Here is a 25,491-nt window from a genome sequence, read left to right as displayed (position 1 = left end):
ATCGGTAGAACATGTACTGGAAGGATATGTCCACCTCTGGTGTAAGTTCAATGTACACTAGAACCTGCAGATTATGTCACCTCTCGTGTAAGTAGGTATCATATTTACCAGCAGACACGGTCTCCACTAGTGTAAGTTTAAGTACCACAATTTTTCGAGCGGTAAAGGCATCTATCCTGTAAGTGTAGGTACCTCTTGCTCTTTCGAAATACGGTCACCATCAGGTTAAGTGTATGCTCCAAAAGTGGAGCTATATGATTTTCTTTGGTGTACGTATAGTTACCTCTCGCACTGGAGGGATAAGTGCACCTCTAGTGTAATTGTAGTTAAGCCTAGCAATCGAGGAACACAGTCACCTCTAGCGTACGAGTAGGGTGCCATTGGAACCTGAGGGATAATGTCTCCTCTAGTGTAACTGTAGCAATCACTAGTACCAGAAGGTTATGATCACATCTAATATGTTTGTAGGGTACCACTATTATTCCTGGGATATAGTCACCTCTAATATAAATATAGATACAACCCGTACTAGAGGGATACGATCACCTGTATTAGAGATAAAGATACGCCTTGTACCGGAGGGATTCGGCCTCTACTGGTGTAAGCGTAGTTAACACTAGTACCAGAGTAGCACTGTTGTAAGTTTAGGTACCACCAGTAGCAGATATACATGGTCACATCTAGTGTAAGTGTACGTACACTTTGCACTGGAGGGTTATGGTAACCTGTATTGCAAGTGTAGGTATCACTAGTAGTGCAGCGATACAGTCACCTCCAGTACAACTGTATGTACCCCAAGCACTGGAGGGATACGGTAACCTGTAGTCTACGAGTAGGTATCCCTAGCGCTGGAGGGAGATGGACACTTCTAATGTTAGTGTAAGTATCATGAGAACCGGTGGAATACGGGCACATCTGTTGTAAGTATAAGTACCGTTAGTGCCGAAGGGATAAGGGCACATCTATTGTGAGTGTATGAATTACTCGTAATGTAGCAACAGGTTCCCCTCTCGTACACATATAGTGTACCAGTGGTACCGGAGAGCTATGGTCAACTCTAGTGTAAGAGTAGCTTTGACAGGTCGCGGAGCAATATAGTCATCTCCACTGTAAGTTTAGTTGCCATTCGTACCGGAGGGTTACAGGGAACTCAATGCTGCAGGACAGAGCTCATCGCAATTTTTATATGATTTATTTCACCGTTTGATATGAAGGAGTTTTTGCCCTGGGAGTGAGGCTAAGCAGCGCCGAAACTTTTCGTGCAAGGAGGGCTCTCTTCAGAAATTGCAGAAATATGATCAGCAATCGTGCATTTTCCAGTTGCATTTTCCAGTTGTAAACATGATTATAATTGTGTTTTTTTTAAACTGTCCAGTCACAATAAGAAAAAAAATGTTTGAAGTGACATATCAGAGAAATAAACTAATAACCTGAGTCTATGTGCTAAATAACTGCAACTAATGCTAATTATCATTTAACTTGATTGGCTCCCTGGTGGACTGTTGTGTGGATAAATGCAGGTTCCCTTCCATTACTTCAGCTGTGTGTCAAGCAAAGGCTTTCCATTGCTGCAGAAATCGTCAAATCTCACATAATATGGGGCGACCAATTATTCTTGTGATGATAGAGATTTACTACCCGATTCTCGCAGCCGTCGGTATCCCCGGTAAGTCACTGTAACCTGTTTGTTGTGAAGGGGTGTTAACTGTCTCCTCGCTCTTACAGTCTGTTGGATAATTTAATGTGTTTAAAAGATGACAGCATCACGCAGTGGATAGTTATCGGAGGAAACCCGATATTACATTGGACTTTTTATTCCAGCGTGGGTTTTTAGCTGAAATACAGACCGTATTGCCACCCCAGCAGCTCACTAAAATGTGTGGGTAGGTTTCCCAGGCCACGGCTCCAATACTAACCCTGTCCTCACACTTCACCATGTAGATAATCAATTTGAATGATGTAAAATTCTCACAAAATGTATCTCCATGTTTAATTCAATCAGACACTGGAACTTCATTGCCCTCGTCTCAATTTCTTACAGCGAACTTGGTGAAAATTGTGATTCTCTCCCGAAGACACTGCGGCCTTTCCAAGTGTATATCGGTCTACATGATGGCGATGGCAGCAGCAGATCTACTGGTCATGATCATCAATGTATTGTTGTATCGTGTTTTCAGTTATCGGTTTCCATTTTCGTTCCTGTCCCACACTCCCATGTGTAGGCTGATTGCATATATGAGTACTGTCGCCTTTGATTTATCTGTTTGGTTCACCGTCTCCTTCACATTTGATCGATTTGTAGCTCTCTGCTACCAGAAATTTAATACAAGGCATTGGATAGTGCGATCTGCAGCCGTGGTTTTAACAACATTTTCTATTTTGAGTTGTTTCAAGAATATTCCATTTCTGTTTGCTTATAAATCTCAGCAAATAATCAACATGGTGCAGTGGGGCTGCCAGTCAAGTGCAGCTTTTTTCCACTCACCGCTTGGTGTAGCATACGTCTGGTTTCACAGCGCCTGCGTCGTTTGGCTTCCTTTTACTTTAATTGTCCTATTCAATTAATTTACCGTCCGCCGAATTTTGGTGGCCAATCGAGCCCGCAGGGCTCTGCGGAGTCAGAGGAGTGAGAATCACAGTGAAACAGATTTCGATAACCGAAGGAAATCCATCATATTGCTATTCACTATATCGGGCACTTTTATACTGCTGTGGTTGACAGCTGCCATGAGTTTTGTAACGACCAGACTGACAAACACCAATTATTACCGAGGTGGCCGCACATCCCCGGGATACATCGCCATGGAAACCGGAGCTTTGCTGAAGTTTTTGAGTTCCATTCAAAACCCATGCATTTATGCAGCTCCTCAGAAGAAATTCAGAGCAGATCTAAAGAATGTTGTGAAATCTCCCTGGACACTGATCCTGAGATTAGTCAGAAAATACAGATAAGAAATATCTAGTCGGAAGAAAGCTTTTTCTGAACCAGGGCTCAATTTTAACTTCGGTGCTTTGTGGAACGTCCTTTGTTCTGGTAATGTGAAAAGTTCTGAGTTCTAGTGATTTCTTCCATTTCGTAGCAAAGTAAAGACTTGGAAATTTTTCTCAGGCACGAGGGTCAATTGGGCGGTATGTGATTGGACGTCCATTACACGCAGTGCCTGATATTCAGTTTCCTTGTTCAACCGTTTCCTATAACCAGCGTCTGTTGTAATACTGCACGATTTATGCCACTGCCAAAATCATATTTCTAGTCCGAATGTCTGAAAAACTTTTTTTTTTCATACTTCTTGTGCTGAGTACACCTAATTTATCCCGGAAAATTCAGCACACTTCACGTGCAGTGATGAAAGGTAACAATGTTGGGCTTCAGCATTGGTATTGGACGTATGGGCAACAGAGCAATACACCTTACATTACAGATAAGGGGATCGGGCGCGCCAGTAGAATTTTATCATTAAAAATTAATTTTGTGCCGAAAAATCAAATAACTTGTGACCGCAGATTTTTTAACATTCTTGGCAGCTTGGTGTGAATATTCTACGCACAACTTTCTCTCTCTATCGGACAACATCGTGATTGAAAAAAAAAGAGCGCGGCCCTTGTCATGTGTTCAGTGTTCGAATGAAGGGAACAGTCGGAATATGGCTCATCGTTACGACCTTTCACCTTTCCGTCCCAGATATGTCCTTACAGTCTGGATTGTATACTGACGGATGCATCTCTCTCTCAGTAAAATGATGAGCTCTGCTTTTTTTCTTGTTTCGATAAATATATCATGAGTAATATCACTTATGTTCTGACTCAAACAGTCTTCTAAAATAAACAGTAAAGAAATAAAAAATGTATGTTCTTTCATAGATTTATTACCACTTCCAATTGTTGCAATTTTTCTGCAAAGAATACTACCAGAAATCCAGCAGATATCAAACTGATATTATGTATTCTTTTTTGATGGAACATTTTCAGACGGTCAGAAATTATACTTGGTCATTACTGTCTTATTAATGTTCCAATTAATAAGTGAAAATACCAGCAACTCTGAATTAGTTACACGTTGTTCAGCGGTGATGTCGCAGCAAGATGCGAGTAACCCCAAGGAATGGGAGCAGATTCTTAATGGAAATGAGCCGAATGTGTGAATGGATGTGAGCCCGAGGTACCAAAATATAGAATTCCTGGAAAGTACGTTTACAGGTGGTTAATTCCATAATAACACCAACATAAGTGTGCGTCGTATAGACATGGGCATAGATCAAAAGAATAAATAAACGAGAATAATATTTTAAAAATGCCGGTAAGACCACATTCAGATTAACCGGTATCGCTTCGGTCTGCTTATTCTGGAAATCCATTAAATCCGAAGTGACCACGCAGTGGAGATACACCAGGATGGTGCCATAGATCTGAAGTATATTGAAGATGGCGGATAGATGTTTCGACCATTTTCATTGTATCTGCGGAAGCTAATAGGAATATTATTTAAAGATTCGATAATTGCATGCAATTTCGACAGAGTGAAGAGAGAGATTATTCCTTTTCGTTGGTGAGTCATTGAAAAGGAGTCATCGTCATAATGTAGTCACAAAAGGAATGAGCAGACGGGTTAGCAGAAAATTATTTGTGCAAAGGGCAGCTGGATCAGGAATTGATTTACCTCAGCGAATAACTAAGGGGAAATTAGATAATTATTCGAATAATGACAAATAAATGTACGTGAAGAGAGAGAACAACGGGGATTGTTGTTGATTGTTGTATTGAATAACCCAGTACACATAGGAAACACCAAATGACCTACTCCTGCCCAATAAATGTCGATGAGTTGATACTTTTACCGACGTAGCTATTCATTTCATTTTTTGTTTCCAAGTTCCCTGCTAACCGTGGAGCTTCTATTAAAACACATAAAGCATAAGCTAATAACCAGCATGATCCCAGATATCCAATCGAGACTCAGTCCAAACCTTCGGAAAGAGAACATTTTTCAATAGCCTACTCTAATTTATTAGGTATCTTTCTGTGCCGTGCAAGATTTCCATATCCATCCCACAATTTTCACCATTTGTTGATATGGAACCTTCACCTCTGCTTGGCTAAAATCCTACTGGATCATTCCAACTACATGCCCTCGGCCTTACAGACCAGACTGGTATGTGAAGAAACATGAGCAGGTAAGTAAGAGATGAAACATGGTCCCAGAAACCAATATGTTCCTCTTTAAATTTGCTATTTTCCCAGGAACTCATTTACTGGATCACGACTAATCTTATTTTCAGCAAAGGGTTTATTGCAGCTTCTGTCAGATCCTCAGGAATCCTCTCCAATAGAGCAATTTACAACCGTGTCAGCATATCTTCACTCATATCACTCCCCAATCGTTTTTCTCGCGGCTCGTGGTTCCAGAACCACGTGTCACAGTCTCATAATAAAGAGCAGCTATTTGGGACTGAGATGAGGAGAAATGTCTTCACTCAGAGGGTAGTGATTCCTTGGACTTTTCTAACCCAAAGTGCTGTCGATGTCAACCATTGAGTATATTCAAGACCGAAATCAATAGATTTTATAGATGGTAAGTTTATCAAGGGATACGGGATAGTACAGGAAAGTGCATTTAAGCGGGCCAAGATCCTATTGAATTGCGAAGCAGACTCGAGGTGCCAAGTGGCCTACTCCTGCTTCATACTTCTTATGTTCTAATGTTCTTATATATCACTTTCCCTGGATTTCAGATTCCCATTTTATGTGGTTAAACAGGGTAAGCACACTTAAAAACTCCAAGGTCGCTTCTGTTCATAAAAAACTCCTCAACAATTCACTTTTGTTCGAATTCTAAAATTTACCAAAGGACTTTTCTGTCCTTATTATCTTCATGCTAGATTTGTGGGATAATTAACTCGCGTTTTTATAAGCTTAATTTCTTCACCACATAATGACATTGATCTACGGTGCCACCTATGCACCCTTAAATCGATAAATACGTTTTCATTACGCACTCACTTATTATTTCGTAACTACTTTTCGAATGTCTACATGAGAGTGGGTATCTCTCAGACCAGCACCACTGCCAGAGTGTCACACGCACAGCGGGTGCTTTATCCAAATATAATGAATGCACTTTCTCAACTTTTATTTCATTGATATAAATGATCAGCATTGTATCATAGAGAATACAAAAGCACATAAGGAGGCCAATCGGCCTGTTATGACTCTCCTGTATCATTGAATAATCCACCTTCGCTGCTTTTCTGCCACAATCCTGCAAACCATTCCTTTTTCTGTCTATCTCCAATCTCTTTTGAAAGAGTTTCTCGGCAGTTAGATCCATGAGACAGTGTCACCCATTAGATTAGGTAGTAGCGTCAGTAGAGTTCGTAGCCAGGGATAGAAGCGTGTGCCTGCAACTCGGGCAAGTAAGGAAACACCAGGCCAAATGCTGGATGGGCCTCGGCCTTTGCACTTATCCAATAAGTATGAAGTTTTCGCTGCCTTTGTGGATGAGGGAAAATCATGTATGCTGGATGAGCTGGCTGTCTATGGCGCAATGCTAAAGGTGGCCTTTCACTGGGGGGAGTGAAAGGTTGAAAAACATCTCCTCGCAGCTGGACAGAAATTTGGAGTGGGAGGGGGATGATCCAATTGTAGTGGTTCACGTCGGAACCAACGACATAGGTCGAACTTGGCATGCGATTCTGTGGAAAGTGTTCGGCGAGTTAAACTCCAAATTTAAAAGCAGAAATGCAAAGGTAATAATTAACATAACCAGCGGAGCTACAAAACATTAAACGGCAGAAAACATTAGTAATTTATGTTTATAGCTCGCAAAACATAGTGGTAATGTAGAGCATAGTACAAATCAGGAAATTTGAGGTGCATGTAACTAGGGTAATAACGTAATCATGGCGCACTTTAGATTAAATATAACTGGATATTTAACTGAGCTACGCTCCTATTGGTACAGGGATAAGCAGATTACAACATTCAATGCTTGGCTTAAAGAATGTGTGGGAGATCGGCGTGTTGCTTATTTGGGCACCGGCACCATTACTGGTGAAAGAGGGAGCTGTTCCGTTGTGACGAGCTGCACTTAAACGGGGCTGTAGCCAGTACCGTGACGAATGGAATAACTAAGGCGGTAGAAAGTGCTTTAAACTAATGAAGCGTGGTGTGATGATGTAGGAAAGTGTAAATTTAAAAGCAGCAAAGGGAATATCAAGGGTTTAGAGCGGAGTAGATCTGTGGCTGAAATAATCAGAGTGGGTCAGAAAAGGACAGAGAGTGAAACAAAGGTAATAGGGCATCACTGACTCAGGTGATATTAGACAAAATAGAAAAAAAAGTAAAACGAAAGTCAACATATCTCAATGCGCATGGCATTCACAACAAAATAGATGAATTCATAGCACAGATCGAAATTGATATGATTGATTTAATTGCAATTCAGGAAACGTGGTGGCAAAATGACCAAGGTTGACAATTAAATATTCCCGGATACTAATATTTTGCTAGAGATAGACAAAATGGAAAAGGTGGAATGGCAGTCCTGAATGGATACTGACAGTGGAGATAAATGGCCTCAGCTGAGACAGTCAACAAGTAGAATCAGTTTGGGTGGAACTAAGACACAGCAAGGGGCAGAAAACATTGATGGGATTTGATCATAGGCACTCAAACATTAGTGGTAATGAAGTATAATTCAGGAAATTAGAGATGCATTTAATAAGGTTAAGATAGTAATCACGAATGACGGTGTTCTACAAACAGACTAGGCAAAACAAATATGCAGTGATAGTGTAGAGGACGAATTAATGGAATGTCTACAAGATGGTTTTTTAGATCAGTATTTTGAGGAACTGGCTCGTGTTAAATTTAGTATTTTGTAATGAGAAAGGGTTATTACTACTCTTACAGTAAAGGGGACCTTATGGAACAGTCACCATAACATGATAGAATTTTATATTGAGCTTGAAGTGAATTACTTAAATACAAAACTGGGGTCTTAAATCAAAACAAACCAAACTACGTCGGGATGAGAGTCGAGTTGGTTAAGATAGATATGTAAACTCCTTTCAACGGTAGCATGGTAAATAAACAATGGATAGTTATTTAAGAATTAATAGTTAATTTACAACAAACATACATTTGCTTCAGGCGCAAAAGCCCTACATGAAAAGAGGTTCAACCGTGGCTAACAAGAGAAGTTGATAAAAGGAGGAGGCTGCTAATGTTTCCAAGGTGAGCAGTGAGCCCGAGTATTGCGAGGAATTTAGAATTTAGGAAAGGAGGACCAAGACATTCAAAATGAAAGGCAAAATGGAATATGACAGTAAACGAGCCAAAGACAGAATACAAACAGTAAAAGTTTCTATTGGTATGTAAAAAGGAAAAGATTAGCGAAAGCAATTGTGGGCCACTAACAGAATGAGACACGAGCAATTAAAATGGGAAATAAGGAAAAGCCACAGAAAGCAAACAATTACTTTGTGCTTAACATCAAGGGAGAATTTGCAAAAGACCTCCTAGAAATAGTGGAGAACCAAGGGTCCAGCGAGAATGAGGAACGTAAAGACATTAAAATTAGTAAAAAAATATTACTGGAGATATTATTGAGACTGGAAGCCAAGAAAGGCCCTTGACCTGATGTCTTACATTCTCGTGTTTCGAAAGAGCTGGTTATAGATATAGTGATACAATGGTTGTCATCATCCAAAATTCCATAGATTCTATTGGTATATCGCTTCCCACAGATTGGATGGTAGCAATTGTAACCCCACTATTTAAGAAAAGAGGCAGAGAGCAAAAAGGTTAGCCTGACATCAGTTGTACAGAAAACGCTACAATCTATTATTAAGGATGTAGTAACAGAACATTGAGAAAATAATAATAGAATTGGGCAGAGTCAACAAGGATTTATGAAAGGGAAAACAGATTGACAAAACTGTTCGAGATTTTTCTGAGATTGTAACAGATAGAACAAATACGGGGGAACCAGCGGACGTGGTGTTTTTGGATATTGATGCCACACAAGCAGTTATTAACCATAATTTGGACTCATGGATTGATGGTAATATACTAGCATTGATTCAGGATTGTTTAACGGATATAAATCAGATAGTAGGACTAAACGGGTCATTTTCACCTTGGAATGCTGTAACTAGTGGGGTGCCACAAGAATTGTTGCTTTGGACTCAGCTATTCACAATCTGTATGATTGATTTGAATGAGTGCACCAAATGTAATACATCTGAGTTTGCTGATGCTACAAAGCTAGCTGCGAATGTAAGTTGTGAGGAGGCTGCAAAGAGAATTGAAGGGGATATAGACAGGCTAAGTGAATGGGCAACGTCAAGGGGAATTGAATATAACGTGGAGAAATGTGATGTTATCCATTTTCTATTAAAAATAAGAATGCAGCATATTTTTAAAATGTTGAGAGAATGGGAAAGTTTGATGTTCAGGGGGAGCTCGGTCTCCTTGTACAACATTCACCGAAAGTTAACATGCAGGTACAGCAAACAATTTTGAAAGCAAATAATATATTGTCCTTTATTCGAAGAGGATTTGATTATAAGAGTAAATACATCTTATTGCCATGAGGCAGGGCCCCGGTGAGATTGCAAATGGAGTATTGTTTACAGTTTTATTCTACGTACCTAATGAAGGATATACTTGCTGAGGACGGAGTGCAACGAAAGTTCAGCACACTGATGTCTGGGAAGGGGGCATTGTCCTACGTGAAGAGATTGTGCAGATTCTGCCTATATTCTCTCATCCTCATCATAGGCAGTCCCTCGAATCGAGGATGACTTGCTTCCACGTCAACTATTTCACAGGTGTTTCAATGAAGGACCTACATTTCCAGTTCCCGAACTAAATCTTGAAGGATGAATGATGCCTGTGCGTCGATGTTTTAACGCGTGGTGGCCGTTGAACATCCGCCACCACACGGGTTTGGTCCAGTGACAAGGTTAACCAAGAGGACTGGAGACAGGCTCTGCTGCAAGAACCTGGTGCGCACATATATCGCAGTGTGGGTTGGCCGATACTGTCCCTGGGCCCTGGCCCTGAACTCACGCCACTCCGAGGCCCCGATCACGTTCCTCTGCAATCCATGGCCGTTCCTTAGTCCCGGCCTCGCCGCTCCTGCAGGACTGGTCCAAGCTCCAAACTTCGAATTGGATCTTGGTGTCATCGCTCTTCACTGTCTTTACTCTCTTACTCCATCAAGTGCTGTTCACTGGAGCACTATGCCGCCACGCTGCTCCTTCCACTCCCTGGCCTGCTCCGATGGTGCTCGCATGTATATTCTCTACTGTTTAGAAGAATGACCTGATCTCATTGCAACATACAAAATTCGTAAATGGCTGGACACATTAGATGCAGAGTGGATGATTCCTCTGTCCGTCGAAAACACAAGCAGGGTTCACAGTAACTGAATAAGGGATCGGCCTTTTAGTCCTCCGAAGGGTGAAATCTCTGCACTCAGAGTGTGGTGATTCTTTAAATCTTTGGCATTCTGTACCACACATGGCTGTGGAGGTTCAGTGAGTATATTCAAAACAAAATTCGATGGATTTTTGAATGTTAATGGAATCAACGGATATGGGGACCATGCAGGAAAGTGAAGTGAGGGAGAAGATCAGCCATGATCTTATTGAATGGCGCAGCTAGCACGAAGGGACGACTGGTCTACTCCTGCTCCTACTTCTTATGTTTTTATGTTCTTATGAAAGTTATTATTTTCATAAGGATGTCAGCATTGGCTATGTTGTGGCGCTCTCGCATCGGTACCACATGGCAGTGGTTAAAAACCCGCTCCAGTGAAGTGAACCCAAAATCTATGCAATACCTTAAGTCTGCGCTGAGATAGCGGCGTCTCATGGATGGGACGTTAAACGGAAGCCTCGTGCACCCTCTCAGGCGAACATAAAATATGCAGCGGGAATATTTCGAAAAAGAGCAGTGGAGCTTCCCCTGGTTTCCTGGCCAATATTATAACACTCCACCTTCATCAGTATAACTGATTGTCTGGTCATCATCATATTGCTGCTTATGGGATCTTGCTGTGCACAAATTTACTGCTGCGTTTCCTATATTAAAACAATGATTGGACCTAATGACACTTCTTTGCCAGTAAGTCGTTTTTGCACAATCGGAGCTCGTCAAAGTCGATATATATATATATGCATTTCACTGTTAATATCAGGTCGGTATTTAAATGCTGCAAACGCCACACGATTGATTATATTGGGATGTAACCACGCAATCTCACGAAAGAACTGAGAATAGCACACTTCACAATCAATTACAATTGTTGATATTCACGTTGCTGAGAATTACAGAAACAGATCATTCAACCCAGCTGGTGTGGCCCTGTGTTTGTACTCCACACAGGTCCACTCCCTCTATAATTATCTCTCGCTCTCCTGCCCCGTATTCCTGAAGTCCTTTCGACACCATGTATGCATCAAACTTCCCCAAAATTGCATCAATTCTATCTGATTCATCTATTACATGAGGGTGCAGTTTTGCAATCTCAGCACTCACTCTGTCAATAAATTCCTCCTCCTTTCTTTATTTGATGTACACATGGCTGAATTATATTTAAGCGCCTTGCACTAAACTAGTTGATAAGTTGAAATATTCTTCGTCTCTTCTTCGTATAAAACAGCCATAGCCTGTTCAAATTTGCCTGACAGCTGCCTCCTCTAATTCTGTTAAAATTAGCATAAATCTTTTCGGGACATTATACACCGCTTCAGCTAACCACTTTGCACTGTGAGTGGCAACAATATGTGGGGAGAGTGCGGCTTCCCATTACCCAGTGAATGTGAATAGTGTGAGGAGAGATTGCGGGCTCCCAGTGTCCAGTGAGTGGGGAACAATGTGTGGGGAAAGTGCGATCATTGCCCAGTGAGGTGGAAAGAATGAGGGGGGACAGTGCGGGCTCTCATTGACAATGAGTGGGGACAACGTGTGGAGAGAGTGCATGGTCCCATTGCCCAGTGATTGTGAACAATGCGCGGGGATAGTGCATTGACAGCCCAGAGAGTGTGAACAATGTGTGGGGAGATTGCGGGCTCCTATTGCCCACTGAGTGGGAACAATGTATGGGGCCAGTGTGGGCTCTCATTGGCCAGTGAGTGTGAGCAATGTGTGGAGACAGTGTGGGCTCTCAATGGCAAATCAGTGGGAACAATGTTTGGGGATAGTGCCTGCTCTTATTGCCCAGTGAGTGCGGAACAATGTGTGGGGGCAGTGCGAGCTCCCATTGCCCTGTGAGTGTGAACAATGTGTGGGGAATGTAGGGGCTCCCATTGCCCAGTGAGTGGAAAAAATGTATGGGACAGTGTGCTCATTGCCCAGTGAGTGTGAACAATGTTTGGGTTTAGAGCGGTCATTGCCCAGTGAGTGTGAACAATATGTGGGGACAGTGCGGGCTCCCATTGCCCAGTGAATGTGAACAATATATAGGGAGAGTAAGCGCTCCCATTGCCCAGTGAGTGTGAACAATGTGTGAGGACAATGCGGTCATTGCCCAGTGAGTGTGAACAATATGTGGGGACAGTGCTGGCTCCCGTTGCCCAGTGTCTGTGAACAATGTGTGAGGACAGTGCGGTCATTGCCCAGTGAATGGGGAACAATGTTTGTGGACAGTGCGGGCTCCCACTTTCCAGTATGCGGGAACAATGTGTTGGGACAGTGCGATCAATGCCCAGTGAGTGAGAACAATGTTTGGGGACAGTGCGGTCATTAACAGTGAGTGGGAAACAATGTGTGGGGACAGTGCAATAATTGTCCAGTAATTGGGTGAACAATGTTTTAGGACAGTGTGGGCTCCCATTGCCCAGTGAGTGCGTAACAATATGTGCGGACAGTGCGGTCATTGTCCAGTGAGTGTGAACAATGTGTGTGGACAGTGCGCTTATTGCCTAGTGATTGTGCACAATGTGTGGGGACAGTGCGGTCATTGCCCATGGAGTGGGGAACAATGTGTGGCGATAGAGCGGGCTCCCATTGCCCAGTGAGAGTGAACAATATGTGTGGGCAGTGCAGGCTCGCATTGCCCAGTGAGTGGGAACAATATGTTTGGAAACAGTGCGGGCTCCCATTGCCCAGTGAGTGTGAACAATGTGTGGGGACATAGCGGCCTCTCATTGCCCAGTGAGTGTGAAGAATATGTGGGGACAGTGCGGGCTCCCATTGCCTAGTGACTGGAACAAATGTATGGGGAGAGTGCGGCATTGCCCAGTGAGTGAGAACAATATTTGGGGACAGTGCGGTCATTACCCAGGGAGTGTGAACAATGTTTGTGGACAGCGATGTAATTGACCAGTGAGTGTGGACAATGTGTGGGGACAGGGCGGTCATTGCCCAGTGAGTGTGAACAATGAGTGGGGACAGTGCGGTAATTGCCCAGTGAGTGTGAATAACGTGCGGGGACAGTGCACTCATTGCCCAGTGAGTGGGAACAATATATTTGGATACAGTGCGGGCTCCCATTGCCCAGTGAGTGTGAACAATGTGTGGGGACAGTGCGGGCTCCCATTGCCCAGTGAGTGGGAACAATGTGTGGGGACAGTGCGGGCTCCCATTGCCAAGTGAGTGTGAACAATGTGTGGGGACAGTGCGGGCTCCCATTGCCCAGTGAGTGGGAACAATGTGTGGGGACAGTGCGGGCTCCCATTGCCCAGTGAGTGTGAACAATGTGTGGGGACAATGCGGGCTCCCATTGCCCAGTGAGTGTGAACAATGTTTGGGAACAGTGCGGGCTCCCATTGCCCAGTGAGTGTGAACAAAGTGTGTGAACAGTGCTGGACCCCATTGCCCAGTGATTGGGAACAATGTGTGGGGCCAGTGCGGACTCCCGTTGCCCAGTGAGTGGGAACAATGTGTGGGGACAGTGCGGGCTCCCATTGCCCAGTGAGTGGGAACAATGTGTGGGGAGAGTGTGGGCTCGCGGTGCCTAGTGAGTGGGAACAATGTGTGGGGAGAGTGCGGGCTCCCATTGCCCAGTGAGTGCGGAACAACGTGTGGGGACAGTGCGGGCTCCCATTGCCCAGTGAATGGGGAACAATGTGTGGGGATAGTACGGGCTCCCATCACCCAGTGAGTGGGAACAAAGTGTGGGCACGGTGCGTGCTCCCATCACCCAGTGATCGGGGAACAATATGTGGGGAAAGTGCAGTCATTGCCCAGTGACTGACAACAATGTTGGGGAGAGTACTGTCTCCCATTGCCCAGTGAGTGAAAAGAATATGTGGGGACAGTGCTGTCTCCCATTGCCCAGTAATTGTGAACACTCTGTGTGGAAAGTGCGGGCTCCCATTTCAGAATATGGGCACACAGTATCTAAACCATTTCCAGGTGGATATTGGGCTCCTTCATTAAACAGTTAAACTTGATTTCCAATCACAAGTTAGAGGTTGGACTCGCAGTCTCCCACATGAGTATAAAGATATCCTATGTCCCTGGGGCTGGTGGTAATTTCACAGACCACATTATGCAGCAGCATGAGAAATGGAAACTAAATGAGAACAGGTTACAACATTGAATTGTTTGCTGATGCAGTTTCACTGATACACTATTAAATTTACATTGAGTACGGATATTAGAGTGCGTGATATGTATCTGGGAGGGGTGACCGTGTCTGACATGGGCAAGAAGAGCACAGCACGGAATATAAAGTAAAATTAATGCTGGCTTTTACTATTTTCATCATTGAAATAATTTAACACCCAGACTCAGCGGGTATTTTACCTCATTCAATAACTCCACCCTGAATTTACTCCGGGTCCCGACATAAATAAATGGGTTGATAAAGGAACTGAAAAACTGAAGCATAACACCGCTTTCCTCCAGAATAAAATTTGATTCCTTGAAATTGGAACCTGAGTAATAACTAACTTTCGCATTCCGAACATAAAGGAAAGTTATCAGAAACAATAAATATAACAGGATGAAACTGCCCGACATACAGAAGAGTAAGACGATGGACTTTCTCCGGTTTTCCATCTCTGGGTCTCTCTGGTTCTCTTTAATGCTGTGGGCCCGGAGTCTCCTTGGAATCCTAATGACCACTAGAATGCGTCTGATAGTCAGAGCATTGAGCAGCAAAATCTGAATGAACGGGAGCCATGGAGTTAAAATGCGGTGAATCCAGTCATATGCAGCCCACGCAGGTGAGCTATAAAATATCAATGTAACGCTGCAGAACCAGAGTATGTTGTTACTTATGTGCAAATGTTCGTATATTAAATACACTACGGTATTTTGTAAGGTGCTCAGGGCACTGATAGTTCCTATAACCACTGCCGCTGTTTGTTCAGTGCAATATTTTGTTTTCAGCTTCTGGCAAGAAATCGCCACATAATCAATCAAAGGTAAAATCGATCGTTAGAGAGTCAGAACTGTCGATGGCTGCATAAAGTAGCGCAGAACGGACATGACGACTGAAGTGATGGATATGCAACTGTACAAGAAATAAAAAACAGCCATCAGGTTTAATATCACAACAGTGATAATGACCAGGAGATCCGCCACCGCTATAGATATCAGATACCGAGTGATATATCTGGAGAGACCGCACCTTCCTCGAGACAGGAATACAATCACTGCTAAGTTAGCTGTAAGGGAGCGGGAGGGGGAGAGAGAGTGAATGTATGTGAGAGAATAATACAGGATATTTACTGGTCCGACTCCGAGCAAATTCATCCGTTTGACAGGATTATATGTGAAATTTACAACTTTGACACGTGATCCTGATTTAATAGTCATCCGGTTTAAAAATGAGAGCTGCCAATGATATTGGAATGTATAATAATAGAACGAATCATATTGGAGAAAATAAAATCGGAGAAAATAGAAAAGACAAATATTATCTCAGTAACGCATTACAGAAGATATTTGACCGGGAATCAAGAAGATGCAATAAAAACATAGGCAAAATACATTTAAAACGGATTATGTGCTGCGGGTGACCGAAAACGCCCTTCCCTCTGCCTGGCAACTATCTGAGGCCGACCAGACTGTTCGCAAACCTGGTGTCCTATCTGAACCTGCTTTGATTTTCCAATCATATGTCCGCTCCATCACCAAGACTCTCTATTTCTACCTCGGTACCATCGCCCACCTCCGTCCTGTCTCGGGTATACAGCTGTTGAAACCCTCATTCATGCGTTTATTATCTCGAGACCTGACTATTCCAACACTCTCTTGGCCGGTTTCCCAATTTACACACTCCATGAACTTCAGCTCATTCAAATCTCTGCCGCCCATATCCTAACTCACACTAAGTTCCTTTCAACCATCACGCCTGTTCTCGCTGACCTACATTAGGTCCTGGTCCAGCAACGCCTCAATTTTAAAATTTTAATAGATGTTTACAAATCTCTCCACAGCTTCAATCCTTCCAATCTCAGAAACTTCCTTCAGCACTGCATCGCTCCAAGATCTTGGCATCCACCTGCTCCTTTAAGAAGCTCCTCAATAATTATATATTTGCCAATCTTCTGGTGACTTGATATCTCTCCATGTGGCTAGTTGTAAAAATGTGTTGCATAACGCTCCTCTGCAGGATTTTACCCCTTTAAAGGAGTAGGTTGTTCCTGTTCATTATATGCCTCTCAGTACAGCAACAATAACATAGTAGGAAATATATGTACAAAAGCAAAATACTTCCGATGCTGGAAATCTGAAATAAAAAGAGCAAATGCTGGAAAAATCTGCAGGTCAGGCAGCATCTGTGGAAAGAGAAACAATTAACATTTGAGGTCGATGGCGCCTCTGAGAATTGGATAACGATAGATATGCAATTGCAGAAACAGGGAATTGCGCCGAGAGGAGGAGAAAAAAATGGGATGGTCAATGAATGGGTAGATGGCAGAAGTGGTTAAATGACAAAAAGGATGATGGTGCAAGAAAAAAGAGGTGCTAATGCGACAAGAAAAAAAAACAAAAGATGGGTCTAACGGAGGTGTAGATGGCCACAGTAGAATTATTACCTGTGTCCGAAAAAATAATGGTTATATTCTAAAATTGTTGAACTCAATGTTGAGTCCGGAAGGTTGTAAATTACCTAATTGAAAGACGATGTGCTGTTCCTAGAGTTTCCTTTGAGCTTCGTTAGAACAGGGCACGAGGCTGAGGATAGAGAGATCACGCGGCCGAGGACACAGAGTTCACGGTGGGAGTGGGTTGGGGAATCAAATTGACAGATGAGCAGAAGCTCAGGATCAAGCTTGCGAGTGAACGAAGGTGTTTGATCTCCCTAATTGTAAGGAAGACCGCATCATGACCATCGAATACAATATAGTTAATTGCAAGAAATACCAGCAAAAATATGGTACGGATATAAATGCGTGATAATAACACTCACAGTGAAATACCAACAACACAATAGGAAATATATGGTCACTGTTATAATAGTGTGACAATTCCACGTACAGTGAAATACTAATAACACCATTAGAAATATATGTACAGTTGGACGAGTGTGATAAAAGCACTCATAATGGAATACATATTAAAGCATACTTGACTCCGACAGATTGCCTAAGAAAAAGAAGAATTACCAATAACACAAGTGGAGATATATGCACACGATTATAATGGTGTGATACCACTCAGAGCAATAACAATAACGCAATAGTAAATAAAAGAACACAGTCATACTGGTGCGATTATACAATTCACAGTGACATACCAATCACACAATAGGAAATATATGTACACAATTATAAGATTATGTTACCAGTTAGAGTGAAATGATATATACTGTTCAATTTCAATAAAACTTCACTCTGAGCTAAATAAGTGATACAGCTGAAGAAGCGGCTTTCTGGAAAACACATTAAAACGAAAAATAGTGAAGAATCAGACACTCAAATTACGTAGTGATTCCGTTAGGGAACAAATGATTCTGTTAAGTGGTTAAAATAGACTTTACAACGTCAGAAATGAACAATGAAAGGGGAGAAGCATTGCCGGATAATAGGAGCAGTGATACATAGAACTAATAAATAACTGAAACACTTTACTGGGGCACCGATAGCTGCAATGACGGAATAGTAAACGGCAAACGCCAGACCTTTGGTGACCCGTGCATTTCTATCAGAAGCTCTGAGCACGCTCTGCACCACAATCACAGATTGTCTCATTTATACGTGAGTTTAGGCTCCAGGGACATCATCACATGGCCTGAACGTTATATTAATTACACTAATTGAAACAAACAGATTAGTGCAGCTGCTGCCAGGATCGTCTTTATGTTTTGATGGAATGAATGTCTTCAAACAGCTCTGATACATGAATAAAGTGAAATACGCACAGATTACAGCATGACAGTTCTTCAAAAATATAATAAAGATCTAAATACGCGGTTGCCATCGTGAGATTGAAACCTATACAAGAGTAATTCGTGGGTTTAAATCCATTATGCTGAGTTAATAGGTTTCAACAGAACGTCTAACTGACCAGAGAAACTCTGGGCTTGCTGACGAAAAAAGCAACTAGGGTCCCGTTCCTGTCATTATCCAGCGTGTGTCCGGGTAAGCATTTGTCAAAGGAACTTGCTCCAGATACAACCTGGTTTATACTCCCACATTCACCCAGGAGTCTGAGTATTCAGTGTGGACTGCACTATTACACTCAGTGTGGACAGGTCCAGGTGAGCACGGTTGGGTTCAGTTTGGTCAGGTCAAGTTCAGCCGGTAACACACAACATGTGTAGGTCCGTTAAGCACGGTGACAATCAGTGTGCACACGTCCTGTTCAGTATGGTTGCATTCGGTGGGTCAGGTCTCGTTCAGCACGGTTATACTCAGTGTGCATAGGTCCATTTCAGCATGGTTGCCTTCAGCGTGGTCAGGATTCGTTCATCGGTTACCTGCAGTCTGGAGAGGTCCAGTTGAGCATGGCTATATATATCGCCGGGAGGTCCATTTCAACATGGTCACTTTCCATGAGGAGACGTCGAGTTCAACGCAGTTACAGATATCCAGCATGATTAGAGTCACTTTGGAATTTGCCCATTTCAGCCTGAACCCTTCTGATTTATCCCCAGCTGCACTGCCTGTGTTATCAGTCTCTTTTTTCCGAAACTCTGCCTTCGATGAGCCGCAATTTAATCCAGTTATACTTTGGGAAGCATTGAACTATCGTCCTCATTCCACGACATAACCTTTGAATCATTGCCACCATCTCCATTCCACTCCCCGGCTCTTGTCTCAATCTTGGTCTTTGCCGAATGGAGAACTAGTTCAGATTTGCACACCGCCATCAGGGCAGCTGTACCAATGATTCACCAGAATGTTACCGGGCCTTCGTGGGTTATATTGCGCGGGCAGTTTACATAGCATATCCCTAAAAAAATGTTATTTTTCAATGACTATGGGAGTTTTAGGGGTGATTTGAACGATGTGCTTAAAATGTCAAAAGGAATATAGAGATAAATATTTTCCTCGAATAAGAACATAAGAAAAGGATTAGCAGTGGCCATGCGGGCCTTCTAGCCTGCTGTTCTGTTCAATAAGCTCATGGCTGATCTTTGCAGCTCGGAACCTCGAGCCTGCTAAGCCATTCAATAAGTTCATGGCTGATCTTGTCCATTCGACCCCTCGAGCCAGCTCCACCATTCAATAAAATCATGGTTGTTATTGACCATTCGGCCCCTCGATCTTGCTCTAGTTTCATGATCTATCCCCATATCGTTTAATTCCCTTTATTCTCAAAATACTATCGTACTCTGTTTTAAATTACTAATCGACTGACCATCCACATCCTCCAGTTTACAGAATTGCACACATTCACAATCTTCTGAGTGACTCCTTATATCAGTCTTAAATGGCCACCCCTTTACCTGTGATTGTGATCTTTAGTTCTAGGCAGTCGAGCTAAGGGCAACAACCTCTTAACATCTAGCCTGGTCTGTCCTATAAGAATATTATGCGGTTCAATGAACTCATGTCTTACTCTTCTAAACTCCAGAGAATTTTGGCCCATTGTGCAAAATCTCTCTTCATAGAACATTCTTTCACGCCAGGAATCAATGTTTTCAACTTACTTTGAAACTGCGTTAAAGCAAGTATATTCTTCCTAAGAAAAGGAGAACAAAATTGTACCAGTGTACCAGGTGTGGTCTCACAAAAGCATTATATAATTGCAACAACTCCTCCTTCCTCAACCCGCTTTCAATCAAAGCTAAAATGGCATTTGCCTTGCTAATTGCTTGCTGTACCTGCATGTTACATTTCTGTGATGCGTGTAAAAGGACAGCTAAATCCAGCTGAATAAAATCATGTACTAGTCTCTCACCATTTGAAAAATATTCGATTTTTCTATTTCTTCTTATAAATGTGTCTCTATGTATTGACTATCCTTCATCAGTCAGCTTCTCGCCCTTACAGTTAACCTGTGTATATCAATCTGCTTCCCCTTTGCATCGTTCTCACAGCTTATTTACCGGCTTTTCTTTGTATCATCAGTAAACTTGGATATATTACACTCCATACCCTCATTAACGTAATTGACATAGATTATAAATTGCTGAGGCCAATGCGCTGTACTTAAAGGCACTCCAACAGTAGCACGCAACAATCTCGAAAATGACCCGTTTATTGTTTCTCTGTGGTGTCAATCACTGAACCAATCCTCAATCTATAATATTACACTACATCCAATTCCATGAGTCTTAACCTTGTGTAGTAACCTACTGTGATATTGGAATTAGGATTAGAAGTAGACCACACGGCCCCAGGAGACTACCCCTCCATTCAATAATATCATGGCTGAGCTTCAACCATAACTCCACTTTCCCATGCGATCAGACAATCACTTGATTCACCTCGAATCCAAACATCGATCGAACTGGTCCAGTACTTGATGAATTCAACAATGTGAACATTACCGGTAAGTTAATTATTCAAGGGCTGATGGTGAGCGAAGTTTTGTAATGACACCAAGCGCTGCGGTTTGCTGGATATCTTTTATCCTTTCTCTAAACGCTTATTACCTGATTCTAATCGCTGTCTTGTCAGAAGGCAGATTGAGACCGTCCATGGCCGTTGAAACTCCCGGAAGCCGTGCCATAGAGGAAAGACCCCGACTGATTGAGAGGGGACCAGTATGCAGGGGCAATAGACGCCTGACAGGAATTTCAATACAATTGACAAAAAATCGTTATCGCCCATTTTGATGCAGTAACAGCGCCTGGTCTTTAATTTATTGTCTGGTGTTAATTCGTGCCGGCGAAAACAGTATCACTATCAGCACGCCAATAGGCAAGAGGAGTGCTTAATGAAGCAGTGCACACTTCTCTTTGGGCGCTAACGACGAAAAGCATGGTGCCAACTTCACAGAGCTAATGGGGATGAGGAGAACCTCATCAGACATAATGGCGACAACCGCTTCTTAATGGCCATGTTAAATGATAATGCACTGTCCCATTTCCATGATTGCAGATTGTGGAGTGAGACACAGGCCAACGTGGCAGCTGCAAAAGCAAGACCGCGTATCCATCGTTTTTCCCTGGCCACCCAGGAGGCGGTGGAGAGGTGAGGGACATAATCCACTCCAGCACTGGTATGAGGCTAGCACCGAATCATTTCAGGCGAATGTGATGGGAAGTGGCATCCAGCATCAGTAAGGAGCACGATGCCTCGAACTGCGAAACATTGACGAACGAAATTCAAAACCTCACTCGGGTAATGAGAATTAGCACCTTTTTCATCAGACTTACCATGCCACCATTTGTACCTCACTGTCTCACACAGTTTAATGTCTGCACTACCTGCCCTTTCAATATGTGTATGAGAACATCTTTCTTCCTTGGTGAAAGCAGATGCAAAGGAATAATTTATTACCACAGCCATACCTTCTGCCTGCTTTCAAATCAGCCTCACCGCCCCCTCTTAGTAGGATTTTAATGTTTATATGCACACACGGCGTTTGCAGTATATCTACTTTTCGCTCTTTGCCGCCAAATCCCAGCACTAACAAAGCAACTGTGCGCAGTAATTGACAGCCTTATGCATATCTGCCATCTTCCATAGCGATACAAATATTCAACGAAGCGACGCCCATATCCAAAACAGATAGCTCAACATTCACTCAACCCTTCTGATTCTTTTTGCAAGCGAAGCTGGCGCGTAATTGCCAGAAACAGATGTGGGCTGGCTGTCGGGCACGGAGTTGCTGGCACAAAATCCTTCATCTGCACTCAAGTGGGAGTGGTTGACATGGGAGAACCAAGTGCCTTGGCGATAGTGAAAGTATGCTAATTTCCGTTTCATCGTTCATCACCTCACTTACCCCTGGCAGCACAATCCGTTCCCACTTTCCAAGTAACTTTCGTCTATCAACGCTTGGCTGCCGTCCTGCCCCCTCCCCTGCGCAATACCATACTTTTCTGGCTTTGTGCTTTCAGTTGATGAGCCTGGAATCGCGGAGCCTGTCCGTGAGCTTTCTAGTTCGGCTGAGGCGTGCGAGGGGAATGGTACTTCTGAGCCAGTCACAGAGGAGCTAGTGGCCGCTGGCAGTGGGGACCGCACGTGGGTGGAGGAGGCCATATTTGAAGGGTCTTATTTGCGCGAAGCTCCGGGGCCCATCGCAATGCAGAATCGCGACAGGCGAAGGGAAGCTCCAATTTTGAGTGCGCGCCTCACTGCTGCTCAACAGGACACAGATGAGAACCCCGACGTGTGGGCTGTGGCCAGACAAACATTGCGGATACACAGCGAGCGTGTGGGCGCATTGGTGCTCGAGAGCTTGGATGCACTTGCTCTGAGTTGGGAGGAGTCCACCAGAAGCATTGGCGTGCCTCTCACAGACATCAACCCAAAACTTAGCACTTGCCAACGAATGTTGAATTCGATGAGCGATCGTGGTTTTCCCGACCTCATGGCGCGTGCCATGGCTGCTGCAGCAGAAAATGAAGCACAGGCCAAAGCAACACAAGCCTTTCGAGCTGTCATGGCGTCAACACTTGGTGTCACCAATACTCAGTCTGCTCTCATGTAGACTCATATTGATACGACGCAAGCACTGACTGCTGCCATCGCCTCTGGTTCCCCAGCAATCCAACGGAGATCTCATGTGGCTGAAGCAATTTGTACTTGAGCTCTTTACTCTGGATGCTGAGCTTCAAACCCTGGAGAGTCGCGGTTTGTTGGTGGAAATGGAAGGGGCTGTCGACTTTGAGGGAGACCGCACTCGGGCTCCCACAACTGCCGCTTCGCCAATACTGCTGCTGCTGTCTGAACCCTAGCTATGCGCGATGGGTGCCGACCAAGGAGCGGTGATGCAGTCCTCAGCCGGGCCGACCATTCTGCAGTGGTGCAGGTCCATAGCTGCTCGAAAGCAGCATTCTCGGACATCTGAATTCTCTGTGTCACTGTTGATGTACTGCAATCTCCTGCGGTAAAGAGCAGATGAAACATAGAAACATAGAAACATAGAAATTAGGTGCAGGAGTAGGCCATTCAGCACTTCTAGCCTGCACCGCAATTCAATGAGTTCATTGCTGAACATTCAACTTCAGTACCCCATTCCTGCTTTCTCGCCATAACCCTTGATCCCCCTAGTATTAACTTCCCGATGCAGCAGTGAACAACAAATTGGGAGACTGATGCGATATCCTCTGCTGTAGCCTGGCAGGACTTGTTATCATAGAAGCTTAGCGCTACTGTCACTTTTATTGCCATGGATAACAGATTCCTGGCCCTGATGTGAGGCGGGAGTTCGGCCTGCAGGAGGTGGCACTACCCCTTGCTGAAGCTAAGCCTTCTTATAGACTGATTCACCGAAATATTAATGGAGGAGAATTTCTCCCGCTGATCCAGGGTGTAGGCAGAGTGTAAGTCATCCTGTTAAGACCTCTACACTTGCTCCTCATGCCTCGCTCCACATTGGCCATATTCTCAAACTGCAGAAGGCGGCGGAGCCTCCGGAATCGTTTCAGCAGTTAAAAGTGAACTGCCAGCATAGAAACATAGAAAATAGGTGCAGGAGTAGGCCATTCGGCACTTCTAGCCTGCACCGCAATTCAATGAGTTCATGGCTGAACATTCAACTTCAGTACCCCATTCCTGCTTTCTCGCCATACCCCTTGATCCCCCTCGTAGTAAGGACCTCATCTAACTCCTTTTTGAATATATTTAGTGAATTGGCCTCAACACCTATCTGTGGTAGAGAATTCCACAGGTTCACCACTCTCTGGATGAAGAAGTTCCTCCGCATCTCGGTCCTAAATGGCTTACCCCTTATCCTGAGACTGTGACCTCTGGTTCTGGACTTCCCCAACATTGGGAACAATCTTCCTGCATCTCAGCTGTCTAGCCCCGTCCGAATTTTAAACGTTTCTATGAGGTCCCCTCTCATTCTTCTGAACTTCAGCGAATACAAGCCCAGTTGATCCAGTCTTTCTTGATAGGTCAGTCCCGCCATCCCGGGAATCAGCATCTCGCCATCACCGACCAAAGGATGCGATGAAAATAGGTGGGCAATTTTTAAGCAAAAGAACTAACGAGCAACAATTAGGCAAGAGCTACAAATTGTGCTACCTTAATACATTGCACTAACTCTGACCTCTCACTGACCCGGCTGTTTTTCCCTTTAAACAGCACCAACCAGAGGATGGAGCGCGTGCTTTCTCTGGCGACATAAGCGCAAGGCAGTCAGTCGAGGAGGCGGGAACTTGGAGCAGCGCGAGTCCGGGGTCGGCGAGAGGCCTATAAAGGCCAGCGGGAGTCGAGCAGTTCGAGCAGTCTGTCTAGGAGGCGGGAGCTCGGAGCAGCGCGAGTCCGGGTTCGGCGAGAGGCCGATAAAGGTCAGCGGGAGTCGAGCAGTCAGTCGAGGAGGCGGGAGCTCGGAGCAGCGCGAGTCCGAGATCGGCGAGAGTCGTGCCGGTGCAGCGACAGGGAGTAGGCACAGCAAGAAACAAAGGTGACGTCACAGCCTAGGGGGTAACTGATTGGCTGGTGATTGGTGAGAAGTTTTTATTTTTCTTCTTATATTAGTCAGTAACTTTTAACATTGTTGTTGCCAATTTAAGGGTATCTAAGTGTTAATTCATGGCAGGAGAGCTCGTTCGGGTGTTATGCTCCTCCTGCACCATGTGGGAACTCAGGGACACTTTCGGTGTCCCTGACGACTACGTGTGCGGGAAGTGTGTCCACCTCCAGCTCCTGACTGGCCGCGTTGCGGAGTTGGAGCTGAGGGTGGATTCACTTTGGAGCATCCACGATGCTGAGAATGACGTGAGTATCACGTGTAGCGAATTGGTCTTACCGCAGGGAAAGGGTCCACAGCCAGCGAGGGAATGGAAGACCAGCAGGAAGAGTAGTGCAACGAAGGTAGTGCAGGGGTCTCCTGCGGTCATCCCCCTGCAAAACAGATACACTGCTTTGAGTACTGTTGAGGGGGATGACTCATCAGGGGAGGGCAGCAGCAGCCAAGTTCATGGCACAATGCTGGCTCTGTTGCACAGGAGGGCAGGAA

The sequence above is a fragment of the Pristiophorus japonicus genome, unplaced genomic scaffold (assembly GCF_044704955.1).
Source record: "Pristiophorus japonicus isolate sPriJap1 unplaced genomic scaffold, sPriJap1.hap1 HAP1_SCAFFOLD_165, whole genome shotgun sequence".
NCBI lineage: Eukaryota > Metazoa > Chordata > Chondrichthyes > Pristiophoridae > Pristiophorus > Pristiophorus japonicus.
The sequence above is the reverse complement of the archived record's forward strand: the minus strand, read 5'-3'. Positions refer to the sequence as shown.